Source organism: Drosophila yakuba, chromosome 2L, assembly GCF_016746365.2.
Source record: "Drosophila yakuba strain Tai18E2 chromosome 2L, Prin_Dyak_Tai18E2_2.1, whole genome shotgun sequence".
Lineage (NCBI taxonomy): Eukaryota > Metazoa > Arthropoda > Insecta > Diptera > Drosophilidae > Drosophila > Drosophila yakuba.
This window is the reverse complement of record NC_052527.2, coordinates 7,681,591-7,706,573: the sequence shown is the minus strand read 5'-3', so window position 1 is coordinate 7,706,573 and position 24,983 is coordinate 7,681,591. Positions and strand designations below refer to the sequence as shown.

The following is a 24,983-nucleotide window of genomic DNA, read 5'->3' as shown; positions in this document are numbered from 1 at the left end:
TCGTTCACATTTAACAACATTAAGAAGCTTTTCAATTGCGCGGCATTCAATTAGCGAATTGATTTGGCCAGTCCACTTAATGGAAATTGGAGTGGTACTCACATGTTGCTGCTGGTTAATGCCGCTTCCACACTGCCCAAAGATTTCGATGATGTGGCTTAGCTTTCGATTATGGATGTTGCTGCAGCAGATCCAAGTGTTATTGTTGCCTCTCCAATGCTGTGTTGTCTATTCTTCTCGATTTTTATGCGGCTGCTGCAGTTGCTTCTTTCACATTCAGCTGCAACTCAGTGTCTGCAACAAAGGAACGGAAAAACAGTTGACCATTAGAAGATTATTTTAGAATCACCCCCGACCCATTTGGGCCCAGCGATAAAAGTGTCAATTGCAATCGGAATTTATTGCCACCTTGCGATGCGTGGCTCAATTCGTTGCATTAGGATCAAAGCCAACACAAAGAGCAACCGACCCCGAAGGTCAGAACCTGAAACTCGACTGAAACTCGCCTGAAACTCGATTTGGTTTACCTGTTTACCTGTTCGCTCAACGGTCTAATTGCACCCACTTAGCACTCACACATGTAGAATACAATACAATTGCCGTTGATTTTGGCCCTTTTGATTCTCTGATCCACGCATATAAATTTCCAGCCTGACAAGGCGGCCTCTCTTTCTAAATCTAAAAAAGATCTTGGTAGATCCTTTCCTGACCCAATTCCTAACACTCAAGGTGGCCGAAAGTTGGGCCACAGTTATTAGGGTTTAGTAGCCAACATTGCCCCAGTTTAAGCGCCCTGTGAAAGCGAAAGAATAACAATAAGCAAACTAATTACTGATACGCGTGGAAATTTTCAGCAATAACAACATCCCGAAAAAAAAGGGTTCAATGGTGGAAAATTATGCGCTGCAATTTTTATTGCCTCATTGTTCGTGGCATGTTGTTGCCGATGTTGCTGTGGGTGCTTTGCATTGTGTCGGCTTTGTTTCTTGGACATTTTTGGGTTAATGTTAATTACCCGAACTGCTTTCGCACAGAAGAAACCCAAAGCAATTAAAATTTTTATGACGCACTGAGTTATTACTTCAAATCCACAAACTTGAGTAATGGCCACGCCCCCAACTCGCTAACCTCACCCCCCTCCACCACCTCCCCAAAAGGACGTGAGAAACTCGCCCAGAAAAACGCTAAAGGAAAGAAAAAGGAAAACGAACGCCCACAAAAAAAAAGGCGAAGAAACGAAAAAGAGGCACACAGAATTTGGGTTCGAGAACAAGAAGAGATATTAAAAAGATTTATTGTTTTATGATTTTCAGAGGGGTCACGACCAAACTGCAACTGTTTCGTTCCACATTTTCTACCTGGGCGGCAGGAGGTCAAAGGTTAATCGTCCTCGGTTCGAGATCGAGATCGGTGTTAGCCAGAAACCTATAGCCACTTGCACTTTCACTGCCGCAAACAGCGAAGTGAAATGCTGTAATTAAACTCTAACTATCAAAATGCAATAAATTATACAAAAATCCCCCACCTCTCTCTCTCTCTCGTTCCCCATGGCAGCTTAACTCATCTGCTACTTACAGAGGTATACATTTCTTTCGTTGATAATTTACATAAAACGATTTTCGGCTAGATTTCAAGCCATTCAAGCGGCTGCAAGTGAAAAGATTTCCAAAATCAGATATGTGAAAGTTTATTAATTAGCCAGCAAATGCCAGATCGTTGGGCGACTGCAGACGTCAAAGATTCGATTCAAGTTGGTTGTATAAATTAAATCCGTGACTTTAGCTGGCTAAGGTCGATATACGGAATCTTGGACAGAAGTAAATATTTTGATTTCGTAGATTTTAAGATAAAAATAAAAAAAACATAAAAAAACAAAACGATTCCGAGAAGAGCGAAAGATTTTGATGTTTTCTAAAGATGCTCTAAAATCTGGAGGGTTGGAAAAAAGTTATGTGTATTGAAAGCCAAGTTTATTTTAAGGTTTAATTGCTTGCTGATAATTACGGATATGATTCAACGCATAATTATGCAAATATGGCAGGCGATTCCAGCTTTTCCTGTGATCATTAATTGAGGGCTGACGTCATTGCGACTTAATACAGCCCGAGCAATGCTTGTAATTACTTCTTCCACTACAACTAACAAGCCAAAGTTGTTTTCCGAGTGGGCGGCGGTTTCAGTGGGTGGTGGTGGGGATTTTGGGTTGGGGGTTGGGGGTAACAAAGGATTGCATGATTAGGACGCATATCAATTACGGGCTACAAGACTTTTCTCTCTCTCTACCCAAAACGCGTTACGAGCCAAATGCGATTAACATAAAAGGTCAGCTAGCTGTGGGGGAACCCTGTGAGTTACCAAAAACACCCAAAAGCCAACAACAATGGAAAGTGGTTAAAAAAAAAGTAGTAATAGGCGTAATAAGAATAATTGGCGATAGCTCGGATGGGGCTTAGTGTAGGGCGGGGTTATGGTGCGTGTTCTGGGGTTAGTCCTGTAGTTATTTTGGTTGTTGTTGGAACGCGTTGACTTGTGACCATTTCATAAATACCGTTATAAACAAATTACGACAATAATAACAACAACGTGCAGCACACAGAACGACAACGTAGATGGAAATGTGAAATTTCTTTTTTATTGCTCACATTTACACATGTCCAAGCAACGCCCCTCGTCCAAATCTCCCCCTTGACCCGCTCACCCATCGAATTGTGCCCAAAACAAAAAAAAAAAACAGAAACAAAAAAATATGAATTTCTAATGAAATTAACCTCCTGCTATGCTTCCCTTTTGGTGGCGGGGTTAGAGTGTTTATTTGATGACGGGCCCACAACTATCCAACCATCCCAAAGAACAGCCTGACCAAAGGACAGCTGGAAACCTGGGGCACCTCGGGTCCCACTCCAAAAAACCTTTACACAGGAAGGTAGGGTTGCCTATATAACAATTTTGGATCTTGAAAAAAGCAAGGGTATATCTTGTAATAAAAAAACTAATCATAACACATTCCTATGCACAAATATCCAACTATTGAAATATATAGTGAAATAGATGTTATGAAACAACAATTGCCGGATTTTAAAACTTCATTAATAACCTTCGACTGCATTTTGCTGAGTGTACATCTCAACTGCGACTTCCATTGACCCCTTCGCTGTTAGCCCGCCTTTCTTTCCGTTCGCACATTGTAATTTATGGTAATAAAAAACGCTTTTTACTTCATAATTTTTCGAAAAAGCGACTGCATTAAACATTATACAGGGATATTAACCTGCCTAGGATAATTGCAGGACTTCGAAAATTACTGAAAAGGAAGCGAGGGATGAGGCAAAATGAGTTTGGGCGAGTAAGTCAGAACAAAGTTTAATTGGCATAAAATATCGAAATACTGAGAATCGTTTATTTATGCGCATTGTGAATCACCTTCGACCGGGAGAATAAGAGAATAAGAAACGGCTGCTGACCAAAAGTTAAGAAGAATCTTCGCCAGAAGAAGAAGTCGGCGCTGTCGGACTGTCCAGTTAAGCTTAAGTGGGTATTAATTTCTCCCCAGTGACGGGATGTCCTTGCCCCCACACCCTGCCCCTTCCCCCTCCCACCCCCTTCCCATCCCACACCCCATTACCGCCACCTTACAACCAAAACAGGCGATTGCATTACCGCAAAACTTTGGGCTCCAGAAGGGAAAGGAGGTAAGCAGTTAGTCACAAATACAATCGCGTAATTAATTAAGCGCGTCAGCTGGACAGTGACCTCCGTTAGGGGGTGGAGCGAAAGGGGGGAGGAGTGGAATCCAATGCCGAAAGGATAGGTACAGTGGAACCGGTGATGTGTTGTCATATATTAATCTTATGAAATATAAAATAAAATTTAAAAGTATACACATCATACCACTTAAGCCTTATTTGAAACTCTTAGATTCATTTAAAAGGTTTGAAAAACTTGCCACTGAATGTTTGGCCAGGTTTGGCCCACTGTCCATGGCCAAGAACCCATGCTGGGCAGCAGTGCTTAAACCGAAACACACGCATTGTTGACCGGATGGATTGGATATGGAATCGCGATGGGACGTTCGGTGGGAAGGTGGTGGGCAAACGCAAACACACCTCAATTCGCGTTTTGTCCTTTATCAGGTAATTCACTTTTTAACTTGCTCTTCGCCTTTTATACTGTAATTCCAACGGGGGCCTCATTCTTCTTACCCCGACTCCATTTCTTTTCTTTATTTTTTTTATTTTTTGTAATTGTTTGCCATTAATTACAGCAAGAACAACAACAAAAACAACGACAGCAACGGGGAGCAACAAAGTCGCAGTGGCGCAAATATTTCCGCCTTAACCTCTTCCCCGGCTGGTTGTTAATTTTATTTATAAGTCCGCATGACACACCTTCCTTTCAATTCGATTTACGATCTGTGCATTAACGGTTAATGGCAGGGTCCGTCTTTCGGCGCCTGTCTCTTTCACACTTCGCCTTGTTGTCCTTCTCTTTAGCCTGGTTGAAAACAATTGACATTTGGCCATTTAATTGCTATCGTCGATGGCATTAGAACTTGGCCAAATATGATTTCCGTTTCCGGTTATTGCGAAAGCAAAGCGCCCTCCCCCCTCCCTGCTCATAGACGCCATCGAGCAGGTTTGATGCAACACGAAGCTGCTGAGACTCACTTCAAACTCGAACCGAAGTTTCCGAATGCCACTAGAGCGAGATGGGGCGCGAAGAAAGAGAGCACACGCACCGCATCGCACTCATATTCATATTCATTCATGTGGTTCGTTCGCTCGCCAGCCGGCAAAACGGCAAGAAAAACAATAACAAACCCCAGCTGAGAAAAACTGAAAGCGGGGTGGGGTGGAGCAGTGAGAAAAACCTAAGAGAAACCCCGAAGAGTTGGAGCCCCAAGCAGAAGAGCGCCATTCCCAGACTGCAGTGCCCAGTTGCACCAACATACTTACGTCTCATGCCAACACCCATGCCGAGGAATACCCCCACACAGAAGGCCAGTCCGAGTGGCGACTTCTTTGGGGCAAGGGCCCCAAGGGCTGCAACGTCTTTTCCTTATTGCAGATTCGATTCAGCCACGAAATTCGGGGGTGGGGGTGCACTGGTTATGCCATCATCTTATGCGACTTTCTGCGGCACAGTGGTCTCTTGTAAGGTGTTCTTTCCTTTGTTGTCCTTTTAAAATATTAAGGAAAAATCCTTTTAAAAGGTATCTTTTGACTATATTAACGTGCAACAGCCACATGAAGTTTTTTGTGTTGTAAGAAAGTAATTTTTAAAAACTTAACCAGTTAGAGTTTTAATTCACTGTTTGTTCTGCTCCTTGGTACGCAGCAAGATCACGCTAATCGCTCTTCCCAGTGACCACTGTACCCGTGGGGTGTGTGCAATCTTAAGCAGTATATTTGTTGTTTGCTTTTAACCAAGTTGGCGCTTGGCTCGCGGCCAAATCGAGAAATCAAATCAATAATTTGGCTACGAAGAATCGGGCAAAGTCTGGCAAAAGAACTGCATTCGCGGCACGTTGCACAGTGCTATTATAATACCCCCGATTTCCGATTTCCACAGTTGCGGCACCGAAAACAGACGACAACGTCATCATCTCGTCATCGTCATCATCGCCATGGGGTTTCCCCGATTTGTCCTGTCTGCGAAAACGCTTTCACACACAAGAACAACAATCGCGAACAGCGAAATCAAAAGAAAATCCGCAAGCATAAAAATCAAATAAAGCTGGCGGCCAAAGCGACCATGAAAAAGGGAAAAGTGGAACTGGCGCTGGGGAAAATGGAGAGCACAAGTGGGGAAAATGCGCGGTGGGTGGATGCGGTGGTTGAGAGGCGTGATGCGCCGGGGGAAAACGCACACGATGAAATGGGCGAGTCAGCGATGACACGTGCTTTTTTGCAGCTGTTTTTCGTGGAAAACTCGCAACTGTGCGAAAAAAAGGACAAAAACAAAAATCGCAAAATCAACGCACACACATCCACACACACACTTACAAAAAAACTCGTAAAAAAGCGAAGCTCGAGAAAGATGTTGGGAAATCGCGAGTTTTCGCAGCCGACAAAAGCCGAAGGCGTTTCGAGGCCTTCAACTGCAGCGGCGGCCAAGGGGATTATAGGGGGGGTGGGGCTGTGCGAAGGGGGTCAGAGGTCAGGGAGCAGTGCAAAAATGGGAGCAAAGAGAGCAGCGGAGAGTGAGTGGCAAATACCAAACGCCAGGAGTTCGCATCCTGTGCCAGTATGCATCAGTATTTGCCCGCAAATGTGTGAGTGCAGAAGGCAGGCAGCATGCAGGTGGCCACCAAATTGTTGCCTTTGGAGCCACAGTGGACACTCGGACACGAGACTTTAAATGCAAATAGTGTAGTAAGCTCAAAAATCTCTTTTTAAGCTAAATGCGTAACTATTGTACATATAATTTATAAGTGTTCGAAACTAATGCCAATTAAATTATTAGTTGTAACTAATAACTAAATATGGTATTTAATATTTTCGGTTAGTTATGCTTAAAAATCAAATTTAAAGGTATAAACTTCAAGAAAATAAAATTGCAAGTCTCATGTCCTCGATTTTAGTTATAAAACTTTCTGCATTTTGCCAGTGTCCACTGTGACTTTGTATCTTATAGTATCTGTGTGTCGGTACTTGCACAGTTGTGTGTGCGAGGGAGAAGGGCTCCAAAGGGGGAGTGAGACAGACAGATAAACAGACATCCAGAGGCCAGACGACGACAGCAACAACAACAACAACAACAACAACAACAGCAAAGGCAACAACGTCGCAGTCTTTTTGGCGCGTGACGTCGAATATTCGAAACGGACGGACGGACGGACGGAACGTCGCTGCATGGCAGATGGCAAATTGCATTATTATGCGAGTGTCTGCAATCCGCACAGCCACAACAACAACAACAATAAGAACAACAACAACAACTGCAACAGCAACAGCAACATGAGCGAAAGGGAGTAGAAAAACAAAGTGCAACAAAATAGGGAAAAACAACAAACAATTTTTGAGCGCTGCACCATCGGATTCAGATTCTGAATCGGATTGGGAATCGGAAAGTTTCGGCTGCCATCGGTATCGGTTAGTCGAGCGGACGGGCGTTAAGAAATGTGGGAGTGGCTGGACAGGATGGACAGGGTGGACAGGGTGGCGATGGGTCATTCGCAGGGATTACATTCCGTTTTGTTCAAAAATTAATAGAATTTCATAAGCTTTTCGTTTGCGTCGCTGTCTCCCTCTCTCTCTTACTCTCTCTCTATCTCTCTCTCCGTCTATCTCGTTCTCTTTCCCATTGCCCTATCTCTGTCGCTCGCTGCACTGCTCTCCATTTATTGCCCACTCGCTCTATTTGCCGCCTCGCTCTTTCAAATGTTAATTTGAATTTTTATTAGGTTTTAGGCATGCATTGTTGTTGCCTTTGCTGCTGCTTTTCCACTGCTGTTGTCATGCATTTTATTTTCACTTAAAACTGCAATTGTTGGGGGGCCTTTGTTGCTGCTTTTGGGGGCCTCAGTCGCAGTCGCCGTCGCTGCCGCCGTCGACGTCGCTGCCATCATCGTTGAAAGTGCGACTGCGTTAGAAAATTGCATTTGATAATACTAAACACACGGACAGCACACACAGCTAAAGTCGCCAACATATAGAAATCGTTTTTCTTTTTTAGGTCGTGGGTTGGGCCGAAACAAGAAGCTAAATTAACCCAAACTGCAACTGTCCAGTTGGCTACGTTCTAAAGCAACTCGTTGAGTCCCGAAGGAACTATTAAATCAGGTTCTACTGCAAAAGTAAACTGATACGATATCTATTATCTATTTGCACTAAATATTATTAAATATAGTATAGCTCTTTATCCAGAGCGCCGCCTTTAAAATGAGAAAGTGTATCTGTATCTTTTAACTTTTTCTCATAGTTGATTAAGAAGGCAGCTAGTTACATAGCTAGTTCGTACACTCTATCGACTGTCCACTGTGGCTGCAGCTTCAAACTCCGCATGTTTACGTTGGCTTACGTTCTCAATTGGTGTCGTTACGAGTTCTCGAAGAAGAAGTGCAAATATTTTGATGAGAATATTTCTCCAAATCGATGCGATGCAGCTATATGCACATACGAGTATATTCCGCTTAAGTCCCATGCTCCTGCAATAATATTTTTGAAGGATTTTTTTTTGTTTGATGACTTACATGGCAGGTAGCATTGAGAAAGTGCCACATCATTTTCATTTTCGCTGCACTTTTCGTGTGCACTTTGTGAGCGATTTACTGATATTTGTGATTTTTGTGATTTTATGCCAACTCATGCGGCAATCGCGATACTTTACTTTGGGCCAGGCCAAGGCGCCTCCGTCGGCGAGTGAGAAAGGCGAACGCAGAAACTCTGAAATGACTTGGCCAAGTCCTTAGAGTCCTTTCTCCACATTCCTTTGTTTCTTGGCCCGCTTCACTTCTCCGCTTCATTCTCGAGCGGAACTTCAATTACACATTTGCTCACATGCGAAAAAGTGAAAAGTCACTGGCCTGTCATGGGCCACAAATCCAAATCTCATCTACCGACGGCATTTCTTTTTGGCCCACTCACTCACCCCGCAATTCTCCACCCAACATTGAGTTTCTCGGGCTTTGGGCCACTTTGAAATCTCCGTTTTTATGCCCTGCTCCTTCACATTTGATTGGAATTGTTGTCGTTTTGGTTGCGGGTCCATGGCTAATGGCGACTGGGCATTTTATACCCTTTTTCGCAGGCAATAAAAACATTTTCTTTACTTTTTTTTTGCCCACAAAATAATGAATAATATGAAGAAAAATACTTGCCGCAGCTGAGTTTTTTTTTTCTTTCTGTTTTGCTGGAAAACAGAAAACGCATTAAGTGCGCGGTTTCCATTGTTTATAACATTTTTGCCACCCCGAAGAACAAGGCAAAGGGATAATTAAGAATGCTTATTTATCTAGAACGCAGTCACGGCGCCGATTGTCCAGCTCCTTTACTGTTCTTTTTTTTTCTAACCGCAGGGGGGCAGAAACCCCATGAAAAGGTCCGTAAAAAGCCAAAAAACTTTTATTTTTTATGATAAATTATATGGAGTGTGGGGCGGCTGGGAGCGAAAGGATGCGGAGAAGACGGCGCCAGCCAAAGGTCATTCGGAAGCTGGGCGGAAAAAAGTGAGAAACGCGGTTGAAGAATGATTTGAGACATAATGAAATAAAACCGAATTTTAGGGGGAGGATGACTGCCCAAATGTACTTTTAGTCTTCGTACGAAATTAGTTAAGAGCAAGAGGGTTTTACCCAAAAAATATTTACAGCAGTAATGCGTAATAAGTTATAAAATAATCTCTCGAATGCAACAAGACAAATAAATAAAAACTTGATAAACTCTGTCAAGCAAAATTGAAAGGCCAAAATAATGTGCAAGTTTTGAAAAAGCATTTTTTAATTAGAAGTATGTATGAGCATATGAGTATGTAATGACTGAATCCAATCATTCTTTAGGGCCCCTGAGCCAAAGTCAAAGGTCACCTGTCCTTGGTCACTTACCAACTCGCAAGTGTTCAACCCAAAAATGGGTTTTGGGCTCTGGCGCAGATTTTCTCCGCTAATTAGCCGGGCCGAAAGTTGGCGAGTTGAAAATTACCCAACACAAAAATCTAAGAAACGGAGCTGGAGAATCGATGCCGGTGGGCAGCAAAAGCAGCAGCAAAAGCAGGAGAAAAAGCAGCAAAAGCAGCAGCGCACACGCAAATCACTTGTTTTTATGTAATTAACTGCTCAGCCCCCCGAAAAGGCCATCGAAGTTTCTTCTTTGCCGGAGGTTAACGGAGATTTTGGCCGGGTAATTAACCAAAAACCGATCGCTTCTTGCTGCGGCTAGTTCGAGTTTTTGGCATAATTTCCAAGCTCGACGATTTGCGTTTTTGGCTTGTAAATCTTTTTTTTTTCTGGTCTTGGCTTCTTTTGGCTGTTTTGGCTGGCCGTTCAACGACCGATAAAATTGCCTCAACCATCGCGACCAACTCGACCGACTCCATCGATGCCTTTTAGCGGGCTATTGATTATTAATATTTTCTATTTTGCCCTCTCTTTGTGTCTTTTTCTGGTTAGTTGTTCCCAAACCCACCTTATTTTTTTTTTTTTGTTTTACCATTTACCATTTGCAGTAATTACAGCGACGCGTTAATTGTTTGCCCCCCTCCTGCCCTTTTGTGGTCCAGCATCCCCGGGTTTCCACCTCTATTTGTGTTTGTTTTCAACGGGCCGGTGAAAAATAAAAACAACACTCGCCCAGGCGAGGAATCTACACTTACGCGATGGTGTTGAATATCGTGGATCGCAGACCCCCGACTCCGCAACCAAATACAAAAATCCAAAAATCCAAAATCCAAAATCCAGCCGAGAGCAGCGCTTCATTAGCCGCTATTACCATTATTGGCCATAACACACCACTACATGGGAGTTACTACTGCCTCCAAAAAGTTGGCAATTACTGCACACGAAAAATCCCCCGAAAAAACGTTTTCCCAACGTTGCAAGATTCATTTATCAAATCGCAAGAGGACACCCAACTATTCGGGTCTGTCTTCGAGGGCCGCCGACCGACCAATCAAGAAAGCGTGTAACACCACAAAATACATCAATTTCGGAGACTCGCACATTTTGGCCAGCTATTTTGAAGACAATTCCAAATGCTAACGCCTTTTGTGAGCCCGATTTTGTAAGCCATTAACTGCGCTTTACGAGCACTGAGAGAGATCGCAAACGTAGATCGCGGTCATAAAACATTTGTTAACCTAATTCAATTTATGTTAAACAAAATCAGAGACTGAAACGCATGGACATATTAACTGTGTTCCATCTAAAAAAGCGAGAAAGTTCTGTTTTACTGCGATTTTAGTGCGATCTGATTAAGCAGCTTAAACGATTTGATTCTCGTTTGGTTTCGTTGCCAGAAGATTTAAGTTAAATGTAAGGCAATAGATTTATAATTTGTTGGCCTCATTTTTTCCTTTATGTACATATGTATTTATAAGCAAAAAATTCTCAGAAAACAAACTTCGCAACTGTCCCTATATTCGTAAAAAATTAATTGTGTTGGCCAAGAAGAATTCCAATTTAAAAAGTTCCTATATAATATAAAATAATCAGCTTAAGAACATTTCAAAACTTACCGTTTGCACTGTTGATTTCTGTATTTTCTTTTATTTTGAAAATTCACGATGATTGCTGAATTTGTTGGTGAGATGCTGCAATTGTAAAATTTGAACACTTTTGAAACACTGAGGGTTATTTTCTTTGGGGATTTCCCTTTATGAATTTGTTTGCTTTAGAGCCGATTTTGAATTTAGTTTGATTTTTCAACACTGCACAACTGCAATTACAATAGGAACAAAATCAATGAGAATCGTTGGCAAAACAGAGAGCATTTTCCTGCATTTTCCGAGAAGCGGAAAACAAACGAAACGAAACGAAGTGCAAGAAAAACGCCACAAGAGTAGGAAGAAGAAGACGAAGAAGCCGTCGCGCTGCACTTGCGATTTTTGTTGTTTTTTTTTTAGTTTTTTTTTTTCGGTTTCATGCGCTCTTTTTCGCAGCGAGTTTCGTGTTCTGGTTTTAGTTTCTCTGGTTCTGATTCTGATTGCGATTGTGAATCTGGTTCTGTGTGAATTTCGTTTTATTAATAAAATGCACAACTTCCGTTATTAATTTTGCAACGACAACAATTGCTGCGTGTGTGTGTGTGCCTCTGTGTGTGTTTGTGTATTTGTGACAGCCGCTGACAGGCGAAAAGCAAAAGCAACAAAGTGACAAGCATGAGCGTGTGTCGCCTAGGAAAAGCGGAAAAGCAGACCGAAAAAAACAATAACAACAAGAAGTGGGCAACGGGCAGTGGGCGGCAATCGAACGGTACAACCTGTCCGCTATTTTACCACCGCCCCCTACTCCTCATCCCCACCCCTTTCCTTAGCGATTTCGCTCCTGTGCACGCGACTCGCGCTATCTCGCTCTTTTGTTGCGGTTTTTTTTTCCTGCCTGTCGCTGCATTCATTCATAAAAATCAGGTTGTAAAAAAAGAACAGCGGCAGCAGCAAAAAAAACGGCGCTGATTTTATTTATTTATGCCAATTTGCCGACGCGTCGCCGCTGCACTACTTGTTGTTTATAGTTTGGCACTGGGAACGGAACGGAAGTTTCTTGCATTTGTTTTGAAAACAGTTAACAGCACCAAGTTTATTCGATTCAATTTGGGTTTATAGGTGTTTTTAATAGTTTTTCTGTTTTAAATTATTTATTATATCATACTGTAGTTCTCAGTTTTCTTGGATTATGTTATGGTGTTTGTTGTTAATAAGTTGATCACTTGAGGAGTTCAAATTCAGTTGTCTCTGTGGTCCTGATAGTTAACTAAGTTGGGCTAAGCCATCAAAACACTGGAAATCACAAATAAGCCAAATTAGCCGCACTTGAACCACGACACTTGCTGCCCGTCTGATTTCTGAAATTGTACTGCGCGTAATAAGAATTCCTGTTTTCGTAAGCGGTAAGTAAAATCCGACGCACTCTTCGTCGGCTCCACGTTCGATGTTCAATGTTCGAGGTTCGACGTTCGATGCTCGACGCTCGACGGCGAACATGTTGCATGCAACGCGTCGCTCGCTTCTCGCTCGTTTTCTTAGCCCCATCCTCCTCCAACTGGCCAACACACTCACACACACAGCACACACACACATATACTAGCGCAAAAAGGGGCTATTATCTAAGCCATACAATCAGATTGTGTTTACTTTTCCAACCAGCAGGCAAAGTGGCAAGGTGAAGACTGCAGAGAGCACGAGAAGAAAGAAAGACGCTCGGCCGACCAATTGAATTGCAGAATTGCCAGCGCTTTCTTGGCCAAAAGTTTTTGGTAAGAAGAGAGCAGCCCGAGTTTTTGATTCATTGGGTGTTAAGTGCGCTAAAATGTGCGCCCTCTCATAAATTATAGTTTCCATAAATAAAGTCGCATTTAATCGAATTAGGTTATTTCTTAGTTGGAAAAAAAAAACCAACAAAACTAAGAAACTACCAGTAGCTGTAAAAATAAAAACTAACAAAATAAATGGTTAGTTACAAATAAATAAATTATCTAAACAGTTAAGGCAAGGTTTATTTGAGACATGGGAATGCACAGTAGTTGTCACACGGATTTTAATAAATCATTTGGCCTCATTTGAAATTGTAATTAAAATGACGCAGCAACGTTCATTTGTGGCTCAAATGTGGAAATTACTCAGTTTTCTAAACGGATTTCCAAACGGATGAAGTTGGATATTTGTTAAATGTTAGTACAGTTCAACATTATATGCACATATGCAGGATAATACATATATTTTGATATATTTCACCAACCATACTTTCCTTACTTTATGGTGGAATAATAATTCAAAAAAGGAGGACAGTTCCATGGAGAACTGCAACCGCACCTTAATCTGGCCTTCCTCCGATTTCTCATAGTAACCGAGTAGTAGCCGCCCCTGCAGGAAGTCATTAAGCTGCCTGAGGCTGGAATAAATAAAGTTTTCCTCCCACTGCGGCAGACGTTAAGGCTGTGAGGCAGATGCAACTTTATTAAAGTCGACAAAAACAAAATAAATTTACGTGTAAAAACACTCCAAATAGCAGAGTAGCAGAACACCGAAATTGTCGCAGCACCACCACCAAACATCCCAACGATCCACAGAGAGTTTCGGTTGCAACGATCTGTAGATGCAGCTACAGCTTCCAAAGAAGGGAGCGCAAGTTGGCGGCATGCGGCAGCTAATGTATCTAATAGATACACGACAGCACGTCAAGCGCTTCCATTGGAGCGAGGTATGAAATTGTTGGGCGGAGGAAAGTTTCATACCCATATGCAATGGGTATATCTTCTTGCACTGTGAGAAATGCTCTATGAAGTTGTGCATTTTTAAACAAATGTTCAAGAATTGTTTAGCTATTATTGGTAACTATTCATAATATATCTTGTTAATAATTTTATAAATGCTTATGTGAAAATATAAAGTTTGACTCATGATTGCATTACTTTAACTCATGTTTATTGTTTTCTAATTTTCTCAGTGTAGGGGGGAGAATTTCTCATTCTCCGCTCCACTTCGCTCCACCTTAGTTTTATGCTTGGCCCCACCTCCGCCGCATTCTCTTCGCCTCTCGTGCTTCTCTAATTAACATTGGGATTGTAGTACGCTTTTAATTTATATCTTATTGATGCCGGCGACATTTGTATTTATTTTTACCCACAAGCCCCTCCCCCCTCTCTACCTACGCTCTTCCAGGGGGAAGGATGGGTGGTGGTGGTGGTGGTGTGTAGGTACTGTCCAAAATTCACTTCCCAAATCTGTTGCTCCCCCGCGCCACCGAGAGTCCCCCCTCTAGTTGTATGTGTACGTGTGGAATGTTATTTTTATCGAGAGTGAGGGAAAAAAATTGTGGAAACCTAAAATTTATATGGAATAGGTGTCGCGTCTTGATATTTTGGGTATAATTATTGTTAATATTTGTTGCTGCCTCCTCTGCTCGTTTCTTTTTCCCTTTTGTTGTTGTTATCTTTTATCTATACTCTAATTAAAATATTCGGCTGTATGCGCTTAATATATGTCTGTGCTCATATATATGTATATATGAGCATGTACATATATTTTAATGCCACGATCTATCTAAATAATTTTGTACGCATTTCAATGGTCGAACAAAAATTGCTGTGAAAATGAAATGAAACTAATAAGAACAACAACAGTTGAATTCGTGGGTGGTTCAAGTTTATTTTTAATAAAAAGAATCAGTATTTTCAGGTTGCTTTTAATGGATTCTGTTTATGACATTTGTGTGATTTTGATATTATTTTAGTGGTGCCACTGTGTTAGTCCATTGCTCATTTCCAACGTAGGTGTTTCAATTTAGTTCGACAATCGACAGCGAAGTTAGATTTAAGTAAAATATATTGGTAAAGTGCTTGTCAATTGCCAAATGAAATAGTTTTAAAAATTGCAATAACCTATTGCGTGACAAAAGGAAATAAAGAAACTAGAGAGTTTTAAACACAAATATTTATAACTTTTATATATCTAATTTCTGAGCTAAAAAGTGTGTCTGATCAATAATTATACAGTGTCTGCATATTTTTCATCTCAGATTCCGCAGTTCTGGAGTCTGTTGCGTTCAATGGAGTCATCCAAGTTGGGCACTCGGGTGCCTAATAGGGGAATATATCAGCCATGGGATGAAGACGCCGATCTGTTGCACACGAGGCAAATGACATTTCATTTATCTTGCAGCTCGTGCAGCAATTCCAAGCGGGTTTTCCTGGAGTTTTTCCCCCAACGGAAAACGGAGGGGGTTTAGCAGTTGCGTTGGCGACCAGCATTCGATGTCAGCGATGAGTTATTGACACTCGAAGCTGCGTCCCATAAAGCTCTCAGTTCCGGTGATCTCTGGCTGAGTTATCAGTGTGAAAAATAGAAACACGATTATGAAATTATCAAAAGAAATGCGTGTACGTGAAAAATGGCTGGGGGAGGGAAAACATCGAGGAAAAAACTACAGAAGGTGTAAGTGAGACGGGTATTGAGAGCCACCTTCGGATGGGTGGCGCTTTCGTTTTGCTTGAGTTTACCCCACAGCCGTAGATTGGATGGAATTTGTGCAGCATAATTATGTCCAACAACTTGAATGAGCACTCTGAAATGGTTTGGATCTACTAAATACCCTGGAAAACCAAATTCACCTACAATTACTCGGATTTGTAGAGTTAACAGCGCTGAGATCCTAATTAAATAATAAGATCCTAAGCAATATACTTGCCTTATTATAATCTTAAAGTAATCTATCTATCTACTGGGCAGTACCATCTGTAATTTGGGAGCATTCCGTTCATTTGAGCCCCAGCAATCTTAGACTGCCTACACACACGCGACCTTCCGTCTCGCTCTTCCACATTGTTGCCCTCCTTTTCTATCGAACGTGTGTGAACAATAGAAATGATCAAGGTAAATATGACTGTACATATGTACATACATATGTAGTAGATATGTACATACATTCGTTTATTTGTACCGCTCAACTCACCTTGCGGCGCACGAATTAAGACCCAAAAGAGCGAGAGAAAGATCGAGAGAGTGTTTCTTTCGGTTTGGTTTTTTTGAAGATGATACACGAACCATGAATTTAATTATGATAAAGAAAAAACAATTTTATAGCCAACAAAAAAGACGCAAATAAAGGTTTATAAGAGTATTTGTACTGGCCAGCGTGGTGTATTGGTATTGGTATTCGTGTGGGTACAACCTAGGTTATTATGTAAATAAGTTGGAAAGCGTCTGGATAAATGGGTACTTTGCCGTGTATGAGTGGGTATTCGATGGTGTGCGCCTTATATGCATGGAATATAAGTTGGTCGGCCATCGCAGTTTACGGATTAAGTGCCGTTGGCTCTATTACTCGCCTCTCTCCACTCTCCACTCTGCACTCTCCACCTCCGAAATCCAAAATGGCGGCGATCGCATTGCACAAGGTACAGTTGCCTCCGAGCTTAGAGGGCATAACTCATAAAACCAACTTGAATATACGTATTACGTATTACGCAGTTTTGGAAGATGTGGTTTTTGAAATTTCACATTACAGCTGCCGGTTTTATTCCGCCAAAACGAGATGTAAATTAGGATGCTATGTAAATTTACGTTTAAGAAATGATCGATACGTATTTGTTGGTTTTACAAACGTATTTTAGGTATCCAACTGTAGTACTAGGCAGCATATATTTAAAATGTCTGCTGCCTTCAATATAATTAAAACTAAATTACTAAAAATTTCATAAAATGCCACAAAGGTATAAACATTGGAATTGGAAATTGGCAATGTGCTTGAAACTACAACTCTTTGAAATGCGTATTACCCATTTTAGATGCTGAACTAACATTTATAGATATATCCAACGTTTTTTACTTTAAGTGCAAACAAATCATTAAACTGTGGCTTAAGCTCAATAACCTGTCGAAAATTTCTTTGCAGCCAAACGTGGAATGAAGCCAAGACGCAAGATGCGAAGTGAAAATTGACTTGGGCCAAGCTAATGCTAATGCTGAGCTACCGTAACACATTAAAATTATCTAGTAATTCCTCCTCGGCTTCAATTAGTGACCTGGCCGGGCAGTCAAGTCCAACGGTTGTACTTCACCCATCAGCGCCAGAGTTGAATGAACCAGGCCAACACCAAAGCCAAATCGTAGTTGGTCAGGTCTGTTAATTAGCCAGAAGCGCAGGCAAAACAGAGACCCGAACCCAAAAATGCTAATAATACCGAATGCTAAGAGTCAATCAATCATTTTGCATTTGCCGAAAACAGTTTCACATTGCAAAAAACACTTACACACATCTAACCATCCAGTCATCCACCCAATAAGGCATGTTGTGCTGTATGAACCAATTGTAGGGAAAATTTCATTGCAATTCGACCACCCATTGCTGACGCTGCAGTTACCAGATTGAGATACAAATCCATCTGATAAGTTTTAGATACAGAACGAAAATTGTTGCAAGTTTAATATTGTACTTAAAACATTGAAATACAAATAAATACATTATATACTATTAAACTAGATTTATTCTACGTTTTTGTTTCTAAATACCAGATTATAAGAAATCTCAAAAATAGGTTGTCTACAAACAATCCCAGTTAGCAAATAATTAATAAAAAATGTGTAAATCATTCGAGTGCCCTGCAATTATCCGCAGTGCACAGCATCAGCATGAGAACAATAACTTGGTGCCGCATTAAAATATCTGCAATCATTAAAATTGCGCACGCTGACATTGTTTTGGAAATTGGTCGGCATTGTTTAGAAGCCATCCCCGCCATTTTCCCCAACCCATTCAATCCGTTGGCTCGGAAAGCTCTGCTGCATTTTCGCCGATGACATCGCTTTTCTTTTGTGATGATCCAACGGATCCAACGAATTATGCCCGATGAGAACGGTTCTCGAGTGCCCCAGGGCCCGAGGCATCGAATTTGGAACAATAAGCTCGAAACGTTTTGCACACAAAATGCGTCAAGTCCTCGACTGCATCGCCTTCCTCTCCGCTTCTTCCAGCTGACAAACCATTCACTCGATGATTCACAGCCGCACAATAAATAAGCCCAGGGAAGCTCCATGGCACACATATTAGATGGTAATCCTGGCATCTATTTTACACGGATTTCGGTCATCCTGCGTGGTTGGTCATCTCAAGAGGTTACAACTAGTATCGCCAGGTCATTTACTTACTTACTATTGTTTAGATCTATTAATGCATATATTTGTTTAGTAAAGGAGTTAATATAAAGTGCAATTTAGCTTAATATTCGGTTGCATTTCAGCCCAATGCTTTTTAGTAACCCAATTACTTCACCTTTTGACGCCCAAGCTAATTGAATTAGTGAAATTTGCTGCATGAAAAGTTCCAAGACCAGCTGCACTTTATTCCTGCGCACAAACTAAAACTAAACTAGCTGAAATGCATTAAGTAATTAGGCATAGTGAGAGTGCATTTCAGCTGGCTTATCTGCTCCAATCGATTCGCAGTGACATCCCACAAGTGTCAGCTGCAGTTGGCCAGTAAGTATGCATCGCTGGATGGCTGATTTTGTGTGTCCAAGCTCAAAGGAGAGCTGTTCACTGCTGCATCCAATCGATGGTTGTGTGTGTAAGTATATACATAAGTGTGTGTGTGTGTGCTCATGCTGGCTGAAGGCTGACCTAAAAACCCAATTGGAAGGCTAAAGTCAATAAAGAAGGCTTCGGCGATGGGCCGAGGCCAGCTGGAGTTGGAGATACTCGTGCTCGGCCCTCGGTCGCCCAGTTCCTCAGGCAGCTGGTGGAGCAGCTCCATCTCCAGTGCCATCTGCAGCTCCACCTTCGGCTGCGTCGTCGTCCATTCTGGGCCCATGCCCCGAGTGCATTCGACCGCAGCACATAGTTGAGGGCCCCGTTTTTGATCCGCCTGCGTGCGCCATCAATGGTCAGAAGTCAACCCACAGCTCGGCTCTGATTTGAATGGCGTTTGATGTGTGGCAGGGTGGCGGGCGGCTGCATTGGGCAGGGTCAGGTGGCAAGGTGGGTTCGCCAGCCAACAGCTGGACTGCGGCGTGGCACGTGCTGGCGCCAATCTCGCGCAGACCCAACACTGCGCACTGGAAGGCGCCGCGTGTGGACGCCATTCGAGCCAAAAGCTTTGGGATAGGTCGTGCTCCGAGCTTGCGACCTCTCTGAGCAGCTCACTGCACTCAGAGAAATAAAGTTCTCAATCCTCACCTGCCATATTATCACAGTTTGTGGGCCTTGCACTTGGAAACTGCTTAGTACTTATTAGTTGATTCTGAATGTAAGAATTTAATTTATTACAAATATATGAATTTATAGTTAGCAATAATTAATGATGTGGTAATTTTTCCAAGTGCACAAGGGTTGAAGGTGCCTGCGAGTAGCCCATGGTGATGCGGAGCTTTTCGCCAGTGGTTTTGAACCCGACTGCCGCTGGAACTGGAACATATCCGTCCGTGGGACGCGACTTGGAACTCCTCGGTGCAGCAGCACCAACGACCCGACGCGACCACCAGGCAGTCACCCAAATTAGTTGCCAGCGATTCGCCTTTGCGAGTGAGTCCTCTCTGCGATTTCCGTGTGTGTGTTTGTGTCTGTGTTTGTGTCAGTGCCAAGTGCCCAAGTGCCCAATTGCCCAAGTGTCTGTGTCTGTGTCTGTGGTGGTGCAAGTGGCCGTGTGTTTGTGGCAGCCAGGATTGCAGTGCTCCAGCTCCCGAGGAGCGAAATTCCGGAGCCAGGCGAAAAGTGAAAGGTTGAGGCTCTGATGCCCAGATCCTGCGATCCTGCGATCTCACGATTGGAGTGAGTGTGTGAAAGCGATATCGAGATATATTCTGACATCCTGGCTGCGGTGATAAGTGGAAGGCGGAAGAAAGCTCGGGGGAAATCATGGCCGAGTGGCTCGCATCCTCCTTGTCCTTGTGCTGCGTCCAAGCAAATGGGCACAGTGCCCCCTTAAAGCTGCTTTTGCTTTTCCATTTCCTTTTGCTTTTTTTCCCCGCTGGTTTAAAGCCCAGTCAACGCGTGCCGCCGTTTAATTATGTAAAAGGACTCGCACACACATTCTCCACTCTCGGGTTGTGGCACATAAAACACACACACACACACATATGTATATATATATATATAGGGAACACTACATATCTTGCTGGATTTTATTTGTACACCGATTCGTGGTCAAATAAAGGCGAACGCAAATCGAAATTTCATTCTTAATACAAATTGATTTTTTCCCATTTGCTCTTGCCGCCTTGTAACCATTTTGGTGCTTTGTTTTTCTTTCGGGCATCCAGCGGCACACGGTGCGTATGATCGATTTTGAGTTGCTTTTCAGCTGGCGAAGAAGAGAGGTGAGGAGAGGAGAGCTGGCGGCCTGAAAAGTCCAGCAATTAAAATTAAATTGTTGTCCCCTCGTCGTGGGGGGGTGGGTTGTTGCAGCCGGTTCAGTTACCCCACATCCTCCAGCCCCGCCCCCCTGTAGCGCCCCTAGCCCCCCTTAGCCCCAACTATTCAACATTTGCTTTTGATTGTGTGGCACGCGAGACAACTACACACGCACACTCTCTAGAAAAAAAAGGAGGAAAATGGTAGGATAAGCAGGAGGGAAAACAGAAAGGCAGCAGCAGCAGCGTGTGTGCCACACAGAGTTGCTAACTGTGCCACCACAGCAGCTGGCAGGAGTCGCTCCAAAGACAGGCGAGCTTTATATACACACACTCGTGTATCTGTGTATATATGCATGTATGTATGTGTGTGTGTGTGTGTGTGTGTGTGGCATATCCTTTGCATGCACGTGCTTCCCCAGCCAAAGTAATTTGGCCTAAACGGGCAAACGGCTGGAAAAACAACAGCCAGAGCTGTGGAAAACAAAATTGAAGAAACCAGAAAACATAACAAACGGCATACAAGATATATAGAGTGAGAGAGAGAGAGAGGCACCAAAAAGAAAGCAGAAAGAAAGCAGGGAAAGCACAGGCCAGAGAAGAAAAATCAATGATGCTGCCAAGTGGCTTTGGTATTTGCAATAATGCTAAAGCAAAAAAAAAAAAAAAACCTTTAACTGCCATGGCGAATGTGGGTCCATTTTGTTTGTGTCCATGTGCTTTCACTGCAATTAAATTCGAAATGAACACTATTTGATTACTCGGCCCTAACAACTGCGCTTTTAAATGTCACTAGATTTTCAGCGAATGTTGACTTTATGTGCTGATACTGATACGTTGTATAATTAAGCTGCTTAAAACATGTTTAATTGACAAACAAATGATCATTAAAAATCTCAATAAATGTGAGTTTCTGTTTAGGTAGCGAGTTAATATAATTAAATGAGATTGCAGTCTGACTTGGCATAGAAACAAAGATAACATGAGAAATGCTTTAAAATAAAGAAAGAAAAGTATTAATTTTAGGGAAAAAATAAAATAGCTTTTAGTAATAAATATTAGCTTAGACTTAATTTAAATTTTTTTTGCCAAACTGATTGCTTAAACTGATTCTGAAATTCATAAATTGGAAAGAGGATTTTCACATAATTTGTATTTGAAGAAGAATGGACTGCATGGCCTAAAATCCTTCAGTTCATCCTCGAAAGACTTTATCCTTTTATTCCTTCATGACTCGAATTTGAAATGATGAAAGCATTACGCAACAGTCAGCCTCATAACAACCATAACCGCAATTCCCTGCCAAATGGGTCAAGTTGCTGGCATCCAGCTAGCTAGCCTTGACTCCCCGACTGCTTACGCAGCTTCAGTGCCAAATAATGGCAGCACCGATATGGATTTGACTTCGAAATGAAAAGTTCTGGCCAGGAATGGGCTCACCGCCAGCCATTTCCCATTTCCACGCACACACCGCAAGAGGTGCACAAATCCAGGGCAGCGTAAACAAGCAGGAGCCAGCGACACCTTCAGAGGCACCAAGCTCCAACCTGCTCCACCTGCCCAACTGCTGCACCTGCAGGGCACTGCTCTCAGCTGCCACTTCAGTGGGCACCCCGCCCGGACTAGAGACTACGGGTCTCCGAGTACGGGCTCCTTTGCCAGCGACCACGGGACTCTGTTTACCGCACAAATTGCATGCGAGCTGCAGCTGTGGCTCCTGTGGCGACTGACTGTACACTGCACAAAATAAATGCAAAATTTGCAAATAAAATAGCAAGAAAAAAGTATTACCTTTACATCATAGATTTTAGTAGCTAACAGATCTCGCCTGGAACATTTGCTGAACTTTGCATTATTCATTCCACGTGATGGATGGCTTTTTTCGAGTGCTGACTCCGACCTGTTCAGACTCTGCCATGCGCAACTTTATTAACCCCGTTTTGAAGAGGTGGCAAAGCCATGCATTTATGCCCATTGTTTCAACCGAGCCGCTCCTCTGTCGCAGCTCCCGTTTGCCACGCCCCCAGCTGCTCCTATTTGTACTGCCCCCCACCACCCTCTTTTTCCCCACCCAGCAGGAGGCCAAGTGCTTTTTTCCCGTATCTGCAAAATTCTGGCTACCATCTTCCAAAGTCGCTGTAGTCGCTGTCGTTTGTCGTGACCGCGCGCTGATGTTTGCCCCGCCAGCCTCAAGAGGTTGCACCACCCACTGCCCCGCCCACCGCCTCCTTGATGTTAGGCGCTAGTGCAAAGCAATTACCACGCCCCCTAACCCCCGGTGTGTACGTTTGTGTGTGTGTGTTTGTTTGTTTTGCTGCTCCCGAGACGACGACGTCGTCGGCTTGGCTGGTGAAAAGTTTATAATTTTATTAGGCCCTACAGAAATTGGGTTAGTGTCGCTTTTAGTTGCATTTCCCAGCGACGAGTGACAACTTGGCAGCGACGCTCAGATAGTTTCCACGCGGCTTTGTAGTGTTTACACCAAAGACCCCGCCCCTTTTACACGTTTCCCCCCCCCCCCCATTTTCCGCCCCAAGTGTCGAGAGGCTGTTGCCCGTCATCTTAGAGGTGGATATACGCGGCATTATGCTAAAAGCCATGTTGGCCGACTCCTTTGGCGGTGCGCTGCTTGAGCACTTTGAGCCACGTTTGGACATTTGCAAATCATGACGAAGTGTGGATCAGGGATTTCCCTTTTCCAAGCTGCATTTTAATCGGAAATTGTGCCCTTTAAAAGAAAAGAAAACCGCTTGAAGTCCTTCAATTAAAGTAGAACTTTTTAAAAATAGTAAAATAAGGCATACAGCTTTATCAGTATGGGTGATAACTAATTCCTTAACCATTTTGAACCATATTACATTAAGATTACATAACATTTTGTACAATCTATGTATATCCCAACCCATTTGCTTGGACTGGCACCTCATTCCCCATCACAGAAAGTGTTAAAGTGGAATTCTCAATCGTGAATAAATGCTAATTGAATAAAAGTTCGTGTAATGATCGCCGTCGTATAGTGTGAAAGTTTCGCATTGGATTCGATCTCCCAGTGAGAATTACGTCAGTTGGCCAAAAAGAGATGAGAATCTTCTAGCCAGGTTACAATCGAGCCAATAACCAGCGAGCAGCCGCAGCAGGTAAGAAGAACTCCACTCTGATTAGTCCATTGAATATGCGTTTTTATTATATTGCCATTTATTTTTGTCGAAAAAGATTTCTATGTAAATAGGAAGCCGTTTGTATTGTCTAGTAGTTGCTTTTCGACTTTATCGGCGTTTCAGCAATAAATTTCATGAAAGTACGAATTTTAAACAAAAACTTGCCTATAAATTTGTGCACAAATACACATGCTTGGGTACAGTGCGTTACAAAATTATAAGAGGTAAATTAAGTAGTTTCGAAATTCTAGATAGAATACTTATAACATGGTTTAACTTATTACGTTAAAGAGCTTTCATTTCAAGTACATGGATCTTCTGTTAATGGTTTCATCTCATGCATAGCTTTTTGCCATGAAACGCACTGTACCCACATTGAGTTCAATATCTATCTCAGCAGCGGCCAACGAAATTTATGCATACGGAATCGTATTTTCGCCTCGATTGGCTCGGTGTGGCTTTGTGGCTCTGGCTTAATGAAGACGGGACAATAATAATTTTTAATAGGTTTTACTATTTTGGCTTAGATCAGCTTACGCGTTCAGAGAATGGCCAAAATCGCGGGGGGCTCGGACTTTGAGGGGATTGAAGCTCGTGTGTGCGAAGAGCTCAAGGCGGATGGGCTGGCAACATTTCGAATTGAATCGCTTTTATCTGTGTTTTGTCACTAAATACTAAATTGGCAACTGAAGTCGAACTGAAACTGAAGCTACTTGCGGTCCGCAAGTTTGGCAGTCGATTTGGTATTGAAATGGGCACTGGCTGTGCGCAAGTAACAGCTAAGAGCCAATGAGATCATGATCCATATATAGTTAGATTCCGGGGCTAAAGGCAAATTAAATCAGTTTGGGAATGAGATGATTTGATTAGCATTTATCGCTCGCACTGTAATTGCTTGAATATTCTTATTGTTTTTACAAGCAAACAGGTTCGGGAATGGTTAAATATTAATGCAGCATTTTCTTTGTCACCTTCAGTACTTAAACTGACCATCAAACACGATCTACAATATGAATTACTGCTTCTGAATACTGATAACTTGGCAGAAACCCCCTTAAAAAATCCACTCGACATTATAACTGGTCAAAGTCAGTCGAGTTCGTATGATTTCGAAATCAACATCTAAAAAATTATTTTAGTAAAATATATCCAGTTATATTCATTAAGTAATTATTGCTGAAATATGTATGCCTTTACAAGCAATGTTCGGAGAATAAATAACTTAAGCGTCTGCCTTGTTGTCACATTAACTAAAAAATTAAATAGAACGTTTTATTCATAGATTATCTGTTTGGGGATTAACTATAATTAAATAAGTGTTATTTTAATTAAC

At 42.4% G+C, this 24,983-nt stretch overlaps 1 protein-coding gene across 7 annotated transcripts in view; it reads right to left on the bottom strand.

Moving 5' to 3' along the window:
* The window catches only part of LOC6527256 (protein abrupt), a 48,244-nt gene extending 35,701 nt beyond the window's left edge, over positions 1 to 12,543 (bottom strand). For 4 of the 7 annotated variants that reach the window (XM_015198158.2, XM_002088314.3, XM_015198156.2 and 1 more), the window contains exons 1-3: positions 12,463 to 12,543; positions 11,170 to 11,369; positions 103 to 294 (exon numbers count right to left, since the gene is read on the bottom strand). The gene's annotated coding sequence lies outside the window, so the exon portion shown is untranslated. Of the gene's footprint in view, positions 1 to 102; positions 295 to 11,169; positions 11,370 to 12,301; positions 12,441 to 12,462 lie in introns of those variants that run through there. The other 3 variants (XM_015198159.2, XM_039371785.1, XM_039371786.1) reach the window with 3 other exon arrangements.
* Positions 12,544 to 24,983: the final 12,440 nt, after the last annotated feature.